Source organism: Protopterus annectens, chromosome 2.part1 (genome assembly GCF_019279795.1).
Source record: "Protopterus annectens isolate FY-2018-M chromosome 2.part1, PAN1.0, whole genome shotgun sequence".
Lineage (NCBI taxonomy): Eukaryota > Metazoa > Chordata > Ceratodontiformes > Protopteridae > Protopterus > Protopterus annectens.
The window spans coordinates 521,252,075-521,272,371 of NC_056729.1; positions in this window are offsets into that span (position 1 = coordinate 521,252,075).

Sequence of the window (20,297 nt, forward strand, 5' to 3'; positions counted from 1 at the left end):
CCTCACATGGACCGGGATTTTATTCCACAGCATAGGGAGTCTCTGAGTGATAAATCTATCCCTCCAGCACATCCTATTTATATCCGTGCTAAGGTTTAAGTCGCTTGCTCTAGTGGTTTTGGTGGATTTGGATTTTTGAGGTGGAGCATGTCCATTAATTCCGGGTTGGACATGGCCTTGTATGTCAGGCACATGTCACCTCTGAGCAGACGGTATGCGACTGAATAGAGCTGGAGTTTCTTCAATCTGGCAGCATATGACAGATTTTGGAGTCCCTTTATCCTTTTGGTGAGGAACTTTTGGGGTCTCTCCAATTGCTGCAGATGTCGGGTGAGATACATCCCGAATGGGGCATTGTACTCGATCATTGGTCTGATAAGTGAAGAGTACAGGGGAACAATGACCTCACTAGATCTGGATGTGAATCCCTTCATGATCAGGTGGGCAATGTAGAAGGTCTTTCTAACCACTTTAGCAATGTGAGTGTCAAAAGAAAGGCCACTGTCAACCTGGGTCCCCAGGTCCCTGATAACCTCTTCTGTGCTTAGTGGATTGCCACCTATATGGTAGCTTGGGGTTACCTTGTTTTTCCCGAAGGGTATGACTATACATTTTTGGCGTTTAACTTCAGGCCATGGCTCTGGCACCAGCTATCTGTTTCCGTGAGTCCCTTCTGAAGGATATCCGTGTCCGATGCACTTTCCACTATGGCCCAGTTTGCAGTCATCTGCAAACTTTGTCAGCCAAAGTCCTCCCATGTTGGCCTGTACTTCTGAGAAGTAGATGCCAAACAATAGGGGCCAAGGACCGAGCCCTGTGGGACACCACTTGTGACCGGCTTGGAGTCTGACACAGCGCCAGCAACTCTAACCCTGTGGGTTCTGTCCTTAAGCCAGTTTGCAACCCATCTTGTGACATATGGGTTTACATTTAAGCTGGTAAGTTTTCTACAATACCCGAGTGGGGTATTGTGTCGAAAGCCTTTGCAAGGTCAAGGTAGGCTGTATGGACTGCCTTTCCTCATCAATGGCCTTGGTGACTATTTCAAGAAGTCGACCAAGTTCAAAAGGCATGATCTTCCCTTGACAAAGCCAAACTGGGTCGGGTCCAATGTCTGCAAGTCCCTATATCTTTGTTTATGAGCTCCATTATGATCCTCTCCATAGCTTTGCAGACTAGACTTGTTAAGCTTATGGCGCGGTAATTACCAGGGTCCGTGAGGCGCCACCTTTGTGGAATGGGACCACAGTTGCCGTCGCCACTCCTTGGGCACGTATCCTGTGGTAAGGCTGAGATTAAACAGCTGCCTTATGTGCGGGTTTAATTCCTCATTTAGCTCGTGTAGCACACAGCCGGGGACACCATCCGGTCCCATTGATGCTGTGTTTTTAGCTTTAGAGAGAGCAGCTTTCACCTGCGCATTTGAGATGTCCGGGAGGCTACACTTGGCTGGGATAGTTATCTCTCCTTTAGGGGAGAGGGTGAAGTTTGCACTGAACCTGTCTGCCAGTATGTTGGCAATGTCTGTGGGTTCAGTGATTTTTGTATCATTTTGGACTAATTCTGAGCATATCTGTGAGTTTCCACCCAGGTTCCTAACATAGCTGAAAAAGGCCTTATGATTGTCCTTTGAATCCATGGCAATTTTCTCTCAAAATTGGCCTTAGTTGATTTTATGAGTGCTCGTATTTTTTACTAATAATGATCAGGGGTGACTTCCTTTTATGGATTTTGTTCTATCATGTAATAGCTTTCTCCTCTTATTGTAAAGTTTGTTAATGGCTGGGGTCCACCAGACTGGACGTTTGCCCTTTGTGGAAAGAGTCTTGGTTTTATTTGGGATTGCCTGATCCATGCAGTCCTGGAGGTGTTCATAGAAGGCATTTGTAAGGGCTTCCGCAGCTTGGGTTGTGGTTTCCTCTGACTCAGGGGCCTTGAAGGATACCACACCAGTCTTGAGTAGTGTGAAGTTTGCTTTAGAGAAGTTCTTCACTATGGTCTTTTTGTTTGGGGTGGGGCGGGATGTGGATTTCCAGTGAGATTAGTTTATGATCAGATCTCACCAATGAGGGATATACTTCGGTGTGGAGCATTTTGTCCCCATGTTTGTGACAATGAGATCTAGTATATTTTCTCCTCTCGTGGGAACAGTGACTAGCTGTTCCATGGCATTTGAATTTATGAACTCCAGGAACCGTTGGGCTAGAAAGTTAGGGCTTGAGTAATGTTCCCAGTCTATATTCGGGTAGTTGAAGTCACCCAATATGATGGTGTTTGGAGATACATTTATACCCTCCAGTGTCTTCAGGAAGGCTGTGTGGGGTTCCTGAGTTTGAGAGGGTGGCCTGTAGCATGCTACAATTTGTAGAGCAGTTTTGCCTATTGTTAGTTGCACCTGGATGGTTTCCGAAGCTTCATGCGTTGCCACCAACCTGGAGGTGTGAGTATCCTTTATGAATATGGATACACCCCCTCCTTTTGTGGAGTGGTCCGGGTTTTGGGGCCGGAACGCATGATATGAGGTAAAACCTAATAGTGCCGGGGTGCTCTCAGGAGCCTTGAACCAGGTTTCAGTTACAGCACAGACATCGATGTTCTCCATACTGAGAATTACATTACCCACCATGTCCCAGGAACCCCATTCCATGTTTCTGGATACACTAGGAAACATAAAGGACCAACTAAACACCCTAATATTGGGTGATTTCAATTACCCAAACATTAACTGGGAGAACTACTCAAGTACTAACTCCCTTGCCCAACATTTCCTAGAATTTATAAACTCAAATGCCCTGGATCAACTGGTCAACACTCCCACCAGAAGTGACAACATGTTGGACCTGGTCATCACCAACATGGGTGACTGCTGTTCCACACCGGAAGTCAACCCCTCGCTGGTTAGATTTGACCATAAACAAATCACTTTGGATATCCACATTCTGCCCCCACCCCCGGGCAAGGTAACCACTGTGACAAACCTTTCAAAAGCAAACTTCACATTACTTAAGACCGAGGTGCAAAGTTTCAAAGCCCCCATGTTAAAGGATAACACTGTCCAAGCTGCAAAATCCTTTACTAATGCATTCTATGGGCATCTACAAGAATGTATGGATCATGCTATTCCAAGAAAAACCATGACTCACTCCTCCAAGAAAAGGAAACCAGTCTGGTGGACCCCTGCCATAAACAAGCTATACAATAGAAGGCGGAAACTAGAAAAGAGTAAAATTCTAAGAAGGGAAGACATCCCTGATCAGTATCAGCAAGAAACTACGATCCCTCATAAAATCATCCAAGGCTAGCTTCGAAAGAAAAATTGCCAAGGTCTCCAAAGATAACCACAAGGCATTCTTTAGCTATGTCAAGAATCTAAGTGGCAATATTCAGATCTGCTCAGAGTTAGTGCAGAATGGCACAAAATAAACTGAACTGACCAATATCGCCAACATCCTGGCAGACAGGTTCAGCGCAAACTTCAGCCCCCTCTCACCCCCCAAAAGAGCCCATAACCATACCAGAAGAATGTAGAGCCACTGAAATCACAGACACTCAGGTTAAAACAGCCCTCTCCAAAGCCAAAAACACAGCATCAATGGGACTGGATGGTTTCCCAGGCTGCATCCTACACGAGCTCAAAGATGGACTAACCTCTCACATAAACACACTGTTCAAACTCAGCCTCTCCACAGGCTACGTACCCATAGAGTGGTGCATAGCAATGGTTATTCTGCTCCACAAAGGTGGAGCCACAACAGACCCCAGGAACTACCACCCTATAAGCCTGACTAGCTTGGTCTGCAAGGCTATGGAGTGCATCATCATGGAACTCATTAACAGAGACATTGGGAACCTCCAAACACTGGACCCTACCCAGTTCGGGTTTGTATGCCTCCTAAACCTGGTGGACTTCTTTGAGACAGTTACCAAGGTTATAGACGAGGGAAAGGTGGTAGACACAGCCTACCTAGACCTCACAAAGGCCTTCGACACCATTCCCCATTCTGGTATTATAGACAAGCTCACCAGCCTGAACATAAACCCCTGCATCACAAGATGGGTTGCCAACTGGCTCACGGACAAAACCCACATGGTGAGAGTTGTGGGATCTAGGTCCGACTCTAAACCGGTTACAAGTGGTGTTCCTGCTAGGACCCCTCCTGTTCGGCATATACATCTCAGAGGTACAGGCAAGCCCAGGAGGACTATGGCTGACCAAGTTTGCAAACGACTGCAAACTAGGGGCTATAATTGACTCTCCTGCTGACACAGACATCCTCCAGAAGGGTCTCACTGAGACAGATACCTGGTGTCAAAATCATGGCCTCAAGCTAAATGCCAAAAAGTGCATATTCATCCCCTTTGGAAAAAACAAAGTACCTACAAATTACCACATAGGTGGCAGTCCCCTAAATACAGAAGACATAATAAAGGATCTGGGGACCCAAGTAGATAGTAATCTCTCCTTTGATAATCACATTGCTAAAGTGGTTAGAAAATCCTTCTATGTGGCCCACCTAATCACAAAAGGGTTCGCATCCAGATCAAAAGAGGTCATTGTGCCCCTCTACTCATCACTCATCAGACCCATCATAGAGTATAACACCCCATTTGGGATGTGCCTTATAAGACACCTGCAACAGCTGGAAAGACCACAGAAGTACCTCACCAAGAGGATCACTGGCCTCAAACAGATGCCCTATGCAGCTCGACTGAAGAAACTCCAGCTGTACTCGGTTGCATACCACCTACTCAGAGGTGATCTCTGCCTGACATACAAGGCCATGTCCAACTCAGAATTGATGAACATGCTCCACCTAAAGAAAACTTTATCCCCTCAAGCCACACACTCTAGGGATCTAAACCTCACCACAACAATAAATAGAATGTGCTGGAGGGAGAGATTCCTGTCCCATAGACTTCCCATGCTTTGGAACAAGATTCCAATCTACATTAGGCAGAGTTCCTCACTAACACTATTCAAGAGAAACCTTGACGAGTGGATGGGAAACAGAAAGTTTTCCCTGATAATCACTTCAGTGGCTCTGCTGGACAGAGGCACAGGGAACTAATCTAAGGGAGAGGCAAAAGCCAACACATTCTGGTTAGGCTTATAAATGCCTTCAGGCAGATAGCCTAGTACCTACCTATGAACCTATGAACCTATTATAATGCTCACAATCTGATTTATGCTCTTTAAAACTACTCAGTTTGTTCAACATTGCCTAGGACTGATATATTCTGCCTACTCAGAGCTTTCACCTTAACTGCCTGCTTAACAATCTGCATTCATTTTATATATTGCACCTTCTGTGTAAAGTGTTTCAGGTCTCTGTCTCAGCTCACCATAGATTTTAATACCACTTGAAGCACTCAAACTGTTTTAGACAAGTACTTTGCATCTGATTTTAGAATACTGAAATATAGACAGTGCACCATATTTCTGAAGAATAACATGATTTGCATTATTGCAGAGGTGTACTACCTGCTGGGCCATGGGCTATGCCAGCATCCCTAAGAGATACTGAATGCATTAAATATGTCTGCCCTGAGTATATAGAGCTTGAAGAGAAATGTGTTGGTGTTCTTTAAGTACCCATAAGTCTTACCAAAGCACTGAAGAGTGAGGGCCCACAGAAGGTCAAAGTTGGCTTATTAATTAAGGTCTTTACCTCACAAATGTAAGGCACAGGGTTTAATTCTGATCTCTAGTTACTGGTTAGGCTTGTAATACTGTGTAGGCCGATAGCCTAATATTTATCTGTTAAAGAAATAGAGAGTGGATATCTTTAACAAAGAACTATGCACTGAAGCTGAAGGAAGAGTGTAAAGTTGAAGGATGTTAGGAAGTGCACTTCTGCACACAGGGTGGCGAATTCCTGAAACAGATTTTACGTATGGCAGGTATAACAGTTGCTGTTAGACAAAAGAATAAAGAGATCCTAATAGAGCTAACAGCAGAACAAAATGAGGGAGAGATGGCACCTCAGTTTGAGTGTAGGTCTGTGCTAAAGCATGCAGGTTAAGCATTTAGAAAGTAACAGTCAGGTAGTCTGCAGATGTTGCCCTACTTTATGCTTATATATCTAAAAACAACAGGCAGGAACCATTCAAAAAATAAAAAACTTTATTGTCTCTAGTGCCTTGGCTAAGAACACAGCCTTCAAGGAGAGCTAAAAAACTTATTTCCAAACACAGTTTAAATATACCCAGCAATAAAGCAATAAAACAACCAATAAAAACTCACGTAATCAAATCAGTAACCTTCAATTACAATCTGTGTTAAAACCTGAGGGAAATAAAGTACCAAACTTGAAAATAATTATATAATAACTTTTTCTTATACACATTTTCTGAATAAAAATTAACTAACACTCTTTCCAAAATTGTTGCTTTTAGACCATTAGGGTCTGACTATGTCACTGTGCAAAATGTGTGCAATAGAGCTACCAATCTTATTTTTGATATTTCTAATATATTTCTGTAATCTTTTAAACTTTCTTTTACCCTCCTCAATGTAAGTTAAACCACATGGACAGTGCAGGGCATAAAGAATGGCCTCAATATTACAATTATATATGTGTAAAGAATGAAAAGAGATCCCATTAATGTGAGAAAATGTCCTAACAGTATAACCAAACACAATGCTTATATATGTTGAAGTGATACATTTGGAGACTGAGAAACAGGTTGACTTTTAAAGTAAAATTACTGCATCTGCAAGTGACATTTCCTTTTATTTTTTTCTCTGTAATTCAGTATGACCTGGCATGTAGATTAATTATGAAATAGATCTGTTGCTTCTGCAATCAGCAAAATATACTGTGCATTACAAAATGCTAGCATTTTGCAACTATTGTACTTACATTCTTTTCCTTAAAGTTGAGAGAAGTAATTAAAAAAACTAATGGCTCAGAAAGTATCAGTTTGTTTAACTAGAATATATAAACACTCTGATATCCCTATTAGTTCTACAATAAAAATAAATAACAGCACATCTGTGTACACAACATTAAGACCCAGACATAAGACTTGCAGGGACACATTTTTGCAAAATGTCACTTTCTCATAAAGGTATGGCGACAAATACATAGATTATAGGTGCATACTCTTGTGGTAAGGGCACATTTAGGCAATATTTTAGTTTCTCATGAAGGTACGTAGACAAACTTTTAGATTATCTGTTGTGTTCTCTTGTAATACACCTGGCAGACATACCTCTCAAGTGTACCTCATTACGAGGAACGTTCCTGATTTGAGGTCCTGAAACATTCATGTTCCTCAAAGTTCCACACTGAAAGTATCTGCCACCCATTTAGTGTTAGGTATTTTTTTTTCTGATATCCATGATAAAGAGGGCAGAATCATATTAATTCATCAAGATAAGTTTTTATATGTAAAAGTAAAACATTTTACCCATTTTTTGAGCTTCCTAGGTGAAGTTGTTAGTAAGCTGTTAGTAAGTGTTCCACATTTTGCCCATTTGTTACATATTAAAAGAGGTAGTCTTCCTCATTTTGGAGATGGAGGGTTGAGAGCTATGCTGGCAGAAATCTTTTTTATTTATTTTCTCAAAGTTCACAGCCTAGTGATGGAAATTTCGTTATGCATTACTTACAGTATAACACACCCTCCATGGTTCCATCAGTAACTGTTCCTCCCTCTGAACTTTGACCTAAAGACTTGCTTCTTTCTTCCATATCAGTATTAAGCACTTTGTAGTTCCTTGGTCCCACCCATTGCTACCACTGATTAGGTAATTGAGCTCATGCTCATGACTGGAAAACTTTGCACAATACTGCACCATTATCTGCTATGCCACAGTATTTTTTTCTTTTGCTACCTTTGTGTGTTGAAGTGTTATCACTGAATGCCTGTGACATTTACAAAACATATAGCTCTGCAGAGTCATTTAGTCTATTTTTTACAGCATTGTGGTTAACACATTTTATACCACAGTACAAAGAACTGCTGTGTAAGATGCATCTGAGTTATTGTATATACTTTGCATGTAAAAGAGTGTTGCAAATAATTATTTGCAGCATGTAACTCCTAAACTGATTTCATAGGTATGTAGTTACATTGGTGCACTGAATCAGTAAGTGTTGCATTGTGACAGCTTCTGTAAAATAGCTTACGTAACATATTTATTTATCGATTTCATTAGTTCGTGTTTATACTTTGTTGACTGAAATAACCGTACTGGGTAGCACCCATTCACATAGGGGACCTAATTAAACATTTCGATTATCTTGTACATGTATTCCATTTGTGCTGACTAAAATAAGTTAATACACAACTATTTCAGTAGCAGCAAGGGGCAGTATTTGTATAATAACACTAAATGTGCATATAAATTAAGTAAATAAGATATTTTGCATATAAAAATCAGCATTATCTGGCAGTCTGTGGTAAGACTCTCAACATAACATTTGCCCTATGTCTAGTACTTTACTAATAATGTAGACCATTAATGTAAAAGGGTGTCATCAGAATTCTGGCACTATGGATAAACACGAGCCCAGTACTAACTCCAAGATCATAATTATATGCTACAGTAATATTACATTCACAAAAAAATAATTTTTGCAAAGAAAGACTAGTTATGATGATAAATACATTTAATCTTGGGTCAGTAAGTTCTCAGAGGTAAAGATACATGCTTCCTACTGATGACAGTGCTGTGTCATTTGTGCTGAGTGATGATTCAGGAGTTGAATCACATCACATATTGGACAGAGTCTGGCTTAGGATAACCGCTACTTGTAAGAGGATGCAACAGGTAGTTCCAGTGACCTGGGATTATGATAGAAAATATCTTTTTTCTGATTATTTTATATTTTTCAGTTATGAAACAGGACATCCTGGAATGATTTTGGCTCTCTAGATGACTCTTACTAGTTATAACTGAGGACACTTATTATTATATCGGATTATATTGGCTATGGTTAGCTGTATTTGTCTGAGTTTATCTTCCAACGGTATCCAAGTGATAACTTCTTTTAAAACAATGCAGAAAGTCTCTCTCTCTCTCTCTAAATGTGGAACTTCAGTGCAATGTAGGTTCAAGTAAGTCTGCTCTACAACTTCTGCTTTAACTTTACCGCTGTAAAGGAGTCTGGGAAATAGAACTACTTGCGAATTATTTTGTGTAAGGTAGTTGATCAGTGATAGGGCTTTATAACTAGATGGACAGTGTACAGGAAGTTTAATGGTTAAGGGGATGGCATAGTTGCTTCACAGTGACTACTTCAATTTTATTCCCAGCTGGGATGCCCTCTGTGTGGCGTTTGCAAGTCCTCCCCGTGTTTGTATGACTTTTTTCCATTGTCTCCAGTTTCTTCCCACATTCCATCATGTTGGTATGTGGAGTACTCATATTTTCCACAGGTGTGGTGTGTAGTATGTGTATAAGTGTGTCATGTGACAGAATGCTGTGCCATCCAGGACAGGTTCTTTTTATACACCAGTGGCTTGCCAAAATAAGTTCCGGTTCCATCAACCATAAGCTGGTAAAGTGGGTATTAAAAATGGATGGAGAGATGAAAGGGTGGATGGATGGATGGATGGATGGATGGATGGATGGATGGATGGATGGATGGATGGAAGAACAGATGGATGAAAAATAGAAGAATGTATAAACAAAATACTGACTTAACTAATTCACAGACATTAAAGAAATGTTATGTTTAGCCTTGTGAGTGAGTTATTTAATATCTAATAGTGTTTTAATAAACAATCAGTTTGTTGATTTATCTAGATAGTTGTTGTGAAAGCCTGAGTAGATATTAATTTATTTGTTAAATATTTCTGTAGTGGCAATTCAGATTTGTAGTAAGATTCATAAGTAAGTGCTAGCCTAACTTCCCTTGCAGGCTTTCTTAAGCTTAACTAACTTCCCTTTAAAAGTTGACTCAAACTCTATACCTTGTGTCTGTGAGGTAAACATCTTAATTACAATGCTAACCCTCAAACCCCCAAGGTCGCTACAAATATAGAAAGAGCAACTTAATCTGAATATGTTGGCTACAAGACTAGGACCATTAGAAACACACTGGGCAAGATGATAGTGTGTAGAATAAAGCACAGGAAAAGGCAGACATGTATTTGAAACGTAACTTCACTGTCTTCTGGTAAAGCAATAACCAGTGTTGCTGCCATTAGGAGGAAGCCTGTAAATTACTTATTTAATTATTTACTTATTTATTTATTTGTATGTTTAAATAGGATAGAGTACTGACCTACATGGACCTTTTTCAGATTCAGTCCAGTATCACTATCTCATTAAATGACTTGCTTAGAGTCACACTGTATCAGATCCTGGACCATAGGAAGTAGTTTATTAGGAGGTCATCTCCTTAATCCTCAGTGACTATTATTACCAGATGTTAGCTGCTTATGAAACATAGTACTATACCAGGTTATTAAAGATCATCTGTCACCCACCCTCTTGACCTTGTTTACACTCTTTCTAAGGGATTTATGTCAGTATAAGGATGCAGCTTTGAAAGGCTACCAATTCACTCAGATTCATCAAAAGCCACAATCCATGAACATTAAAATAAGTTATTTTATTTTGTGGGGGACACCTCCTTAGCTTCTGGACTTTATGTGTGTGGCTGGCACTTGCTGAAAGAGTGTTTAGTCTACTAGTTCTCTCCCTTCCAAAGTGAACTAGTTATAAACTCATCTTAATTGCTATTAAGTATTACCGCACTTTTCAAACTTGACAAGGATCCATTAAGGTTAACCATTACCAGCCAAGCTCGGTGATCAATACAGACACTAAACTGATTGGTAAAATACAAGATGAGAGATTAACATGGATTCTTCCATCCCTATTTCTTACCATTTTAAGCAGCAATTGCATTTGTGCATTCCATTGTGCACCATCTTAGAATACTGAGATTATATTTATCTAGGGCCTTAAATGGGGTGCCCGAATCAATTATGATCATTTTCAAAAAGTCCTTTGATCAATAAAGTGTATCTCCCTATGTCATAATTTAGAGAATACTGGCATTTCTTCTCCATTTGTAAAAGTAACTCAACAGGTAAGGAAAGGAAAACACTGACCCTTGTCTGGGGATTGAACCCAGGATGGTTCAAGCTGCATGTGTTGTGTTGGTAATAACACGCCTCACTAACAGCATACTGTCCTCTCCCCACAGACTGCATGTGCATTCTGATACACCCAGCACTATTTTACTGGCAATGGAGTCCTTAAAGAAAGCACTGAATGAGAAGTTACACCAACTGGATGATCCCTACAACCATGAAAGATCTATTATTTGTGGATGCCTGCATCATTCTAACTCAGTACCACAATGATGATAATCCACATCTTATAACACTCCTTACACAGTTTGCTTTTCTGCCTCATTTTACTTTAAATGCAAGCAATATGGGAAACATTCCCATCAATACTGCAGCTTGGGCACTGCAACATTCCATTGTCAAATCCCGCTATGTGTGGAGTGATTCCTTCCCAAAATACTTAGGGATCATAATGCATCAAAACCTATTGACCATGGTTAAGGCAAATCTAAATGAAACTTGTTCGATATTGTTTCTATAAGTTTACAGCTGGGTTGGAAATATTATTAACAGGGAAAAAAATCACCATCATTAAAAGATTTGATGCCCCAATGTCTGCCTCTAATGTGCAGATGTCATTCGCACTTTATCATTTTAACATGGACTGCAGGCAGAAGAGGGTAGGGGCATAGGTCATCTGCAGCCATAGGGCTTGGAATTCCTGAATAGGGTTTTTACTCTGAAACATTTAGCATTCACCTGTTGATGTTTACTTATGACAGAGATAACCTTCATATTTGGGATAAACAAGAGACAACTGGTTTAAATGCACGTATGCCTTGAGCTCTTAGGTGGTAGAGGAAGTCACTTCCCACATACTTCAAATATTGTCAAAACATTGCATTCATCTTTCAAACTCTTCAAAGGCTGTAGTGTTCTCATCCCAGCACAAGTGTGGGATTCAATAGTCTTTCTCTGAGAATGCTTGGACTTTAAAGTTTCGGACACACAGGTTAAAAAAAAAAAAAAAAAAAAAAAAAAAAGCAAAAGGGACGAGAAATAGTGCTTTTTCATAAAGATCAAACACAGAAGGTAGAGGGTAAACTATCTTTTGATACATTTCAATGTTTGGAAGAACATGGATTCTGATAAGCATGAAGCTCTGAAAAATTTTTAGATAGGTTTTCAGTAATGAGGTCCTGGTCTCATGACAGGATAGAGCTTATCTACTTCCCTGAATAAGAATGTCATTATAGTTCCAAAGTAAATTTAAAGTTGAAAGCATCTAATAGGTATAAAATGTTAATCCATCCCAGTGTTGTAAAATCTGATGAGGATCTTAAAAAGGCACCTAAGTTGAGAGACAACCCCATGTGTAGCAGTGCAGTTCAGTTAGATAATCTCCAGGATATGAATCGCACCATTTGTACTTGAAAATTTAATACTATTCATTTTCAGTGGTTATTGGACTGCTGAGGTAAGCATCCTTAAAGGGTTTATCAGAGAGAATATGTATCCTGACTGTAGGATAAAGGATGTTTCACTCATGCTCATATTCTGGAAATGTCCTCCAATCGTGTTACTGTAAGACTCTCTTAGAAATATAGGAACATAAAAACCATACTAGACAAGCAATTGTGAAGACCGTAAGATGTCTAGGCATATATACTTTTAAATATATTCACTTAAATATGCTTTCTATCCTTTCTAAGCATTTAATAGGTCTTGCCAAGACCCTTTCCTAATGACTTCTCCATAGCATACATTGTACAGTGGGTGTCTTTTTTTGTTATTCTTCCCTTCCCTGGATAGCCTCAGAGACAATTATAGGTTATAGATCTGTCAGCCTACAGCTGTGGTAAGACTGTGTATCTCATCTTGTTGAAGGCTGACAAAGTCCCTATGCCAAACAGATGTATTTCAGTGAATTATTCAACAATGTAATCCTGGTCCCATTGCAGGCATAGCTCTTCTTCTACCAAACACTAATGTATAAGGCGTGCTTTTCAAGTTGAAGTCTCACCAGGCATCATTTAAGTCCTACGCTGGTAAACAATCTGTAAATGTTATACTTCTGCAGGTCTGATTAGAAGGATTTATGCTATTATTGTTAGCTAGTTTCACTCATACTAGGGAATATACAAGGCTTTCAGCTATTTCTAATTGCCGTTATCAGAGTATGTGTTGAAAGCTGTGAATGTTTTTCCTTCTAGTATTATTGTTTATTTATTAACCAGGGATGCCTACTGGACATGCTTGCCTTTTCAGGGAGGTGAACCAGAACACAGTCTGGTTAAGTGACTTGCTCAAAGACACATGGAGGCTGACAGAATGAAACCCTGGATTCCAAGAAGCAGCTTGTTAACAACTCATAGTTGAAATCCTCTGCACTAGCTGTCAGATATTTTGTTGTTCATGTTAGGTTTTAATGTGTTTGCTGATTTATGAGTGCTATTTGCTCAATATTTCTTTTATAAATTTGTCACAAAATAATTTTACGATTTCTGATTACACAATCAACCACAGCTCAGATGGACTCAGAATCTTTCAGAAAATTAAATAAAGCTACTTACCTCATAAATTATCACCTTTCAACCTCAATCACTAAATGATATGTCCGAGAAAGGAATTATTTACAGCTATTGCAATATGAATACTGGTTTGAACTTTAAGAAATTTCAGCATTTGGTAGAATCTTCATCTATCAGTTATGATACTGGTCCAGATTTGCTCTGCATCTACCAGAAATTGCAAATACAGCCCACAAAATCATGGAATAATCTGCATCTTTCCCAGACTCATTTACTTGATGAGAAATACATGTAACTGGAAGCAGTGTGGTTCAGTGGTTAAGAGCTCTGCACACAGTTTCAGGGTGTAGGATTCAGAGCAGTATAGAGTTTGCATAGCACCCTCTCCCCCACAAGTCTGCATGGCTTTCCTCTGTGTTCCCTGGTATCCTTCCCACAAGAAAAAAATACCACTTGATTGGTTACTTGAAATTTTAATATCAATATTTTATTTTCTCTTAACCTCATGGTCTGGATCGTGGCTGAAGAGTCTCTGCATTTCACTGCATGATGTAGTAACAGATTTTATCAGCTGGGAAATGTTCTTCCACAGACCATTTGTAGAGGCTGCGGATTTCTAATTTAAGTGAATCCTACAGTATTTTAATTACAACCTCCTAAAAGGAATATAGTGGAGCAATTCCCATTTCTCCATAGTTATATGATGTACAAGGGTCAACTCTTTAACTATTAAGCACTGTTAGCTCCATGTCCTATGGTATCTGTCACTTTTTAGAAACTTCAACCAGGAGGATGGGGTTTGGCATAATGGTTAGGGTGCTTACCTCAAAGACACAACATATAGGATTTGATTCTGACCTATGAAGGAAAATTAGCTTGGCTTAAAATAGTCTGCTAGCTTCGTACTTACCTATGACCCTATGAACTGTGAGACAATTGAGGCATAGTCTATTAGAGAAGCTGTTATGATATTTGTATTCTACAAAGCTCTAAACACCCCACCTGTATTTATACAATAACCTACTGTGTTTGAATTATCACTATTGGAGAATGTAAAATACAGGCCTAGTAATAAAAATCAAATGGCATGTCAATATACCAGGACCTTTGACTGCATATATCATGAAGTACTGTGGGCCATGCCGAAAAGCAAGTGCATTCCAAAACACCATTAAGGTGTACACAAAGAATGTGTAATCTTTACATCAGTCAGGAAGCAAACAATCACTCAGAAAGAGGAGAAACAAAATTATTTAGAGTTGATAAAGGTTTAAAACAAGGCTGTATATTTTCCCCATGCCACATTAGAAAAGCAGGACTGCTTAAAGAAAATCAAGGTATGAAGACTGATGGAATAATTATCAAACAACCCTTGCTATACTAATGGTACCAAACTAGTAGCTGAAGGAAAATATGTTCAAAAATATCTGTTTATCAAGATTAAACAACATAGTGTTGACAGGGGTTGCACCTTTTCACAAAGAAGATGAGTCTGATTAACAGTAAAATCAATATATTCATTCTTGATGGAGAGAAGGTAGAAAACAGAAATAATAGACTATTTTCAGCCTGTTTGGATCAATAATTAGTAAAGGAATGATGAGCAGTCAAGAAATTTATTTTGGTAGACTGATTATGAAGATTTAGATAAGGTCCTCAAGTGCAGAGCTGTATCTTTTTGTACAAAGACACAGCCTGTTCAAGTTATGGTATTTTCAGCAATGTTTTATGGATGCAAAATCTGGACAGTTTGGAAAGTGAAGAAAAAGACAGAAAAAATGAATAAAATCATCTAACCCCTAAAAGTTTGACTGACAGGACTTTGACTTTCATGCTTCAGATGTCATGCAAAGAGAAAGGCATCATTATTGGCAAGATCAAAGGTCAACACAAAAGTGGAAGACGGACATGGATGATGTGTAATAGTGACTAATAGTCTTGTGGGATATACTTCTGGACAGCTGTCTATAGGGTAGGCATGAGCTGATATCAACCTGAAGGCACTTTTTCAACAAGAGTAAAGGTATATTCTATGTCAGGAATATAGCAACCTCTATACTTCTCTTAACACAAGGTCTTTCATAGTCAAAGAGACAATTCTTTGTGATCAAATGTCATTCTTTGCTGAAGGAGGAGCTCTGTCACTGATATAATCTGGTACAACATTAACTCATTTATGTCAATATTACAAACTATGTAAAGTATCTGTAGTGCCTACAGTGACTTTTCTTAAAACCAAATGCTTGCACAATATCTACAGCATGCTTAAGTGCTCTGTACTTTGCAGAGCCATTCTTCTCATGCTATAGATTTTTCTTTACTTTAAACACAGCTAAGGTGTTCTGTGGATCATACTTAATCAAGTTACTTTAATAGGGACATTGCCAATATAATTTTTTTATAAAATTGATTTAATGTCTAGCTGTGCTACTCTGAAGAGACATGTACAATGCAAGCTGCTGGAACACCACAGCAGTGAACTTGAATCACTGCAGGCCAGCACTGGAACATCAGGAACTTAGCATCCAGTGTTCGTGCATCTTTATTAAAAAGCCAGGGATTAAGCTATATTTTCCATTGAAAGGAGACACTTACATCCTGCTCCAAATGACAACATTTTAAGAAAGGGCGTTTAAGATGGATAGATGCTTGACATCAGCATCTCATCAGCTAATCAGCAGATGAGGCATCTCCACCTCAGAAAGGGAGCCTTCTTCATATATTGGAAGGCTTCTGGTTCTTGCAAACTCATACTCAACATCTAACTGCTCACTGGTGTTTTTTAGCTATCTGCAGAGAACAGTGGAGGTGCTTCTAATCAAGAATGGCAGGAAACTGTCATCCCTCATACAATCAGCTAAAGCATAGCAGCCAACATGTTTTTTTTTTTCTTTCTTTTTTTTAAGTACATGAATTCCATTAATCAACAGAAGCTCTACTGTGTTGTTTTACATAAGTGAAACATTCTGGTCATTGTTTATAACAAAAAGTAAGGAATGACTTTTTTCTGAAAATGTAAATAGTACATAAAACCTTGGCCGTTTAGCAGTCGAATATATAATAAGCCCTTATTATTAATGGTTTTTGTTATTTGTATACATTTGCAGCTTTTAATGCTTTATTAGGCAACACATTCTTCACCATGTTGCTTAATGTATATAAAACGTTAAGATCTTAGGTAATATAAGCTTCAATCTGCTGTTTTATGTAGGTAAAAATGCAGCCTGTTTTATAAATAAAAGTAAGGAGTTAGCTGTTTATGTTAATTTGGGGAGTCTAATAATGTAGAAGATTTAATTAGTATTTACTTATGCTTTTAAGTAAAAAAAGGATTAGCATGATGACAGTACCTTGAACATTTTGGAGCAGATGGTTTTGTCTATGATTCTATATATTAAATGTTTTTGTCTTCTTATTTTATGTGCTAATGTTTTATGTGTGCATAAAGATAATGCAGAGCTATATGTATCTTATGTCTAACAAATATTTTGTTAATGTGTATTTATTTTTGATTGCTTGGTCTATGGTATAACATGAAAATGTATATATTGCTGGACAAAACTTTGCACTGGCAGTTGATGTCTAACTAGCACCACTTTTTAGATATTTTACTTTTTTTAGCAATAAATGTAATATGTATATATATTTTATATTTTGTGCAAATGTCATAGCCAGTGTCCACTTAGTAACAAAGTGAAATGACATTTCATAGACAGCTCAGCAGACAGGTCAGGAACATCTATTGGCCATGCTATACTAGTAATTTTGTGAGAATATATAATTTCTTTTTATGACAAATTATGAATATGTGTCAGATTCATATTTTTAATAATGTGGCCCTGTTAGAGTCCATATGGAACTTTCTGATATCAAACCAAAGCTTGCATAATGCTATAAAATGTGTCATGGTTATCTGTTGTCTGCTTACTCATAATATGCAGATATTTATATTTGTTTGGCTATGCTAAAACCACAAAGTAGGCATACATGCATAAATACAGTAATTATGTAAATATTTCAGACATCGTCCACCTGGACACATTGTGGAACAGCATTTCATATGGCTAGCTACCACAAGGGTCGGGAATAGCTTACCAAACATATCTGCTACTCAGTACCAGAGATAAGGAGAGTTATTTCCAGAAATATTATGAATATGTGGCATATGTTAATAATTATATTAATAACACGAAACAGAAGGTGGTCATGTGGTATATTCAATGGTATCAAATGAAAGCCCACACAATGATGGAAAACTTTGCACTGATAGTTGAGGGCTAACTTTCATTGCTTTGCAGATGTTTACCTTTCTTTATCCATTAAATTTGTAAATATGCATATAAATCATAATTATACAAACATCTTACAAATGGAATTACATCTGAAAAACTACTTTATAACACATTGAAGATCAGAAAAGTCCCACTGATAGGTAGGGTCAACATGCCATGGTTAGAGAGTTAATTGTTTGCATAATTATACTAATACAATTTGCATTAATATTCTAATTAATGGCTCAATATAAAATCACCATTATTTCTGGCTGACACATTAATATCCCTTTTTTGAGATATATGCATTTGTTTACAGGTAGGTTGCAAAAGTGCATTTTCAAGAATTTATCTCAGGTGAAAGTTGTCCAGCCAGGAAGTTAGCAAGTGTGATAGTCCACTCAGGCTAGGTGTTAAGGAGTTATTGTTTAAACCTATAGCACTTTTTGTATACTTCCATTTCACACCCATAGCTTTTTATGGCATCCAGATCTTTCTTGGGTCTGGCTTCTGTAACTAAGTGACTTGCCAGCTAATAATAGGCAGTATTAGAAAGGGTAAGGAGTTACCAACAAAAGGCCATTATGATTTTTAATTTTGGATGTCCTGTAGTGGAGAAAGTAATCACTATTTGCCACTTATTCATATTTTCATATTTATGTTAATATTTTCTTAACTGAGAAACCTACATGCCATTAAGGGGTATAGTGTAAAACTGCATGGTGGGAGACAGGAAAAATTCATTGTCAATGTCTATTTATATAACACTATACTTGAAACGTTGCTGGTTGTTTGTCAGAAATTATGGAAATAAGCAATATCTCCATATGTATGTAATACTTCAAAAAGTAGTGACTTACAATCTACTGTATGGCATCAGCTGAAACCTTAGATATTGTTGAAGAAAGTTGTCTTTGGTAGTTTCATTGTAAACTGCAGATATTGAGAGCTATTCATTGTTATTTATACAATTAAGCACATGTTTTCATATTTCTGTAAATATCTCAGTATGAACTTAGAGAGGAATTTCTTGTCATTGTGTGAATGCTTATGTCTGGTTAACAAAAGTGTTTTATGAAATGTGTGTCTAGTTTGTACAGTTTAAATTTAAAAATAAAATTGAACAAAAAGAGACAATTTGGCAAGTTAGACTGGAGGCAGATAAGTCACCTGATCTTAATGGACACATAAACATTAAACGTTTTTTTTAAAAGGAAAGCGATTGAAGGTGAAAAAATCTTTTTATAATTGAATTGTACGTGTTTTTAACAAGTGTCAGTTAATTAAATAATTATAGTTTTTTTGTGATTGGTTGAGTGTTATATAAAAGTGGTTTGGTTCTAGACTGCATTATTCTGATAAAGTCCTGGTTTGGATGAAAGCCGAAAAATAAAGTTATTACACTAAAGGCATTTGGTGTATTGGTTGTGGAAATCCCTCATTTTTCTGTTTTTGGTGGAGTTTTTTTTAGTTTCTTTGGATTACCATCTTCAGTTGGGACTGTTTTTGTGTGTAGTTTGTACAGTTTCCAAGATATGTCAATTTCTTTGTGAACGTTTAGCAAAAAATATAGTTTTGAGTTTGTGTGCATCATAGTATGCTTTAGTGTTTATGGAAAAACTAGGCACTGAATATTATTAATGTAAAGAATATTTTCTACTGATAATGTCATTATGTGTATAATTAGTAGTTTTTATTATTCACAGAATATTTACATTTGCATATTATATGCTTTTTAAGTTGATTTTTCAGAAACTGCCCTGGAATGCAATGATTGTGTAGACTGCTAGAGGTGTGACATTCCATAACACATAGGTATTAATGAACTAAGAAGAGACAGTCTTATTTCTTGCCTGCCGTGTTCGGCACAGGAGTTGTAACTATCTGCCATGTAAGCCAATGCACAGAAGGTTAATTACAGATTATACGGAAGCAAAACAGTCACTTTGTAAAACTAACTGGAGTGAGGTTCTCAGTGGAGAAACTGCAGATGGAATGTGGAAAGTTTTGAAAGAGAAACTGAGTGCAAAAAATCAAAAAAATGCTTAACATCAGGATCTAGGCATACAAATTTAGACAGATATATTTCCATACAAACAATATACCTGATTAAGGTGAGAGACGAAAAATATAATAAATGGAAGAGAGGTTGAACCACAACTTTGAAAACTGAAATAAACAAGCTGGACAAACAGATTAAGCATAGCAAGATCAAGAAAAAATTGAAGAAAATTTATATAAAGTTATTGAGCATAATAGGAAACCTTTTTATAGATTCATAAGATGTGGAAGGAGTAAAGACACACAAATTGATAAACTGTCTGCAGATTCTAAACTTTATTCTCAGACACAACAGATTATAGATATATTTACAAAAACTTATGCAAAACAGTTTGGTTCCACAAAAGGGGTGGTAAGTTGTCCTAGGGACATCCAGGTAGCCCCAGATACTGGAATCAAA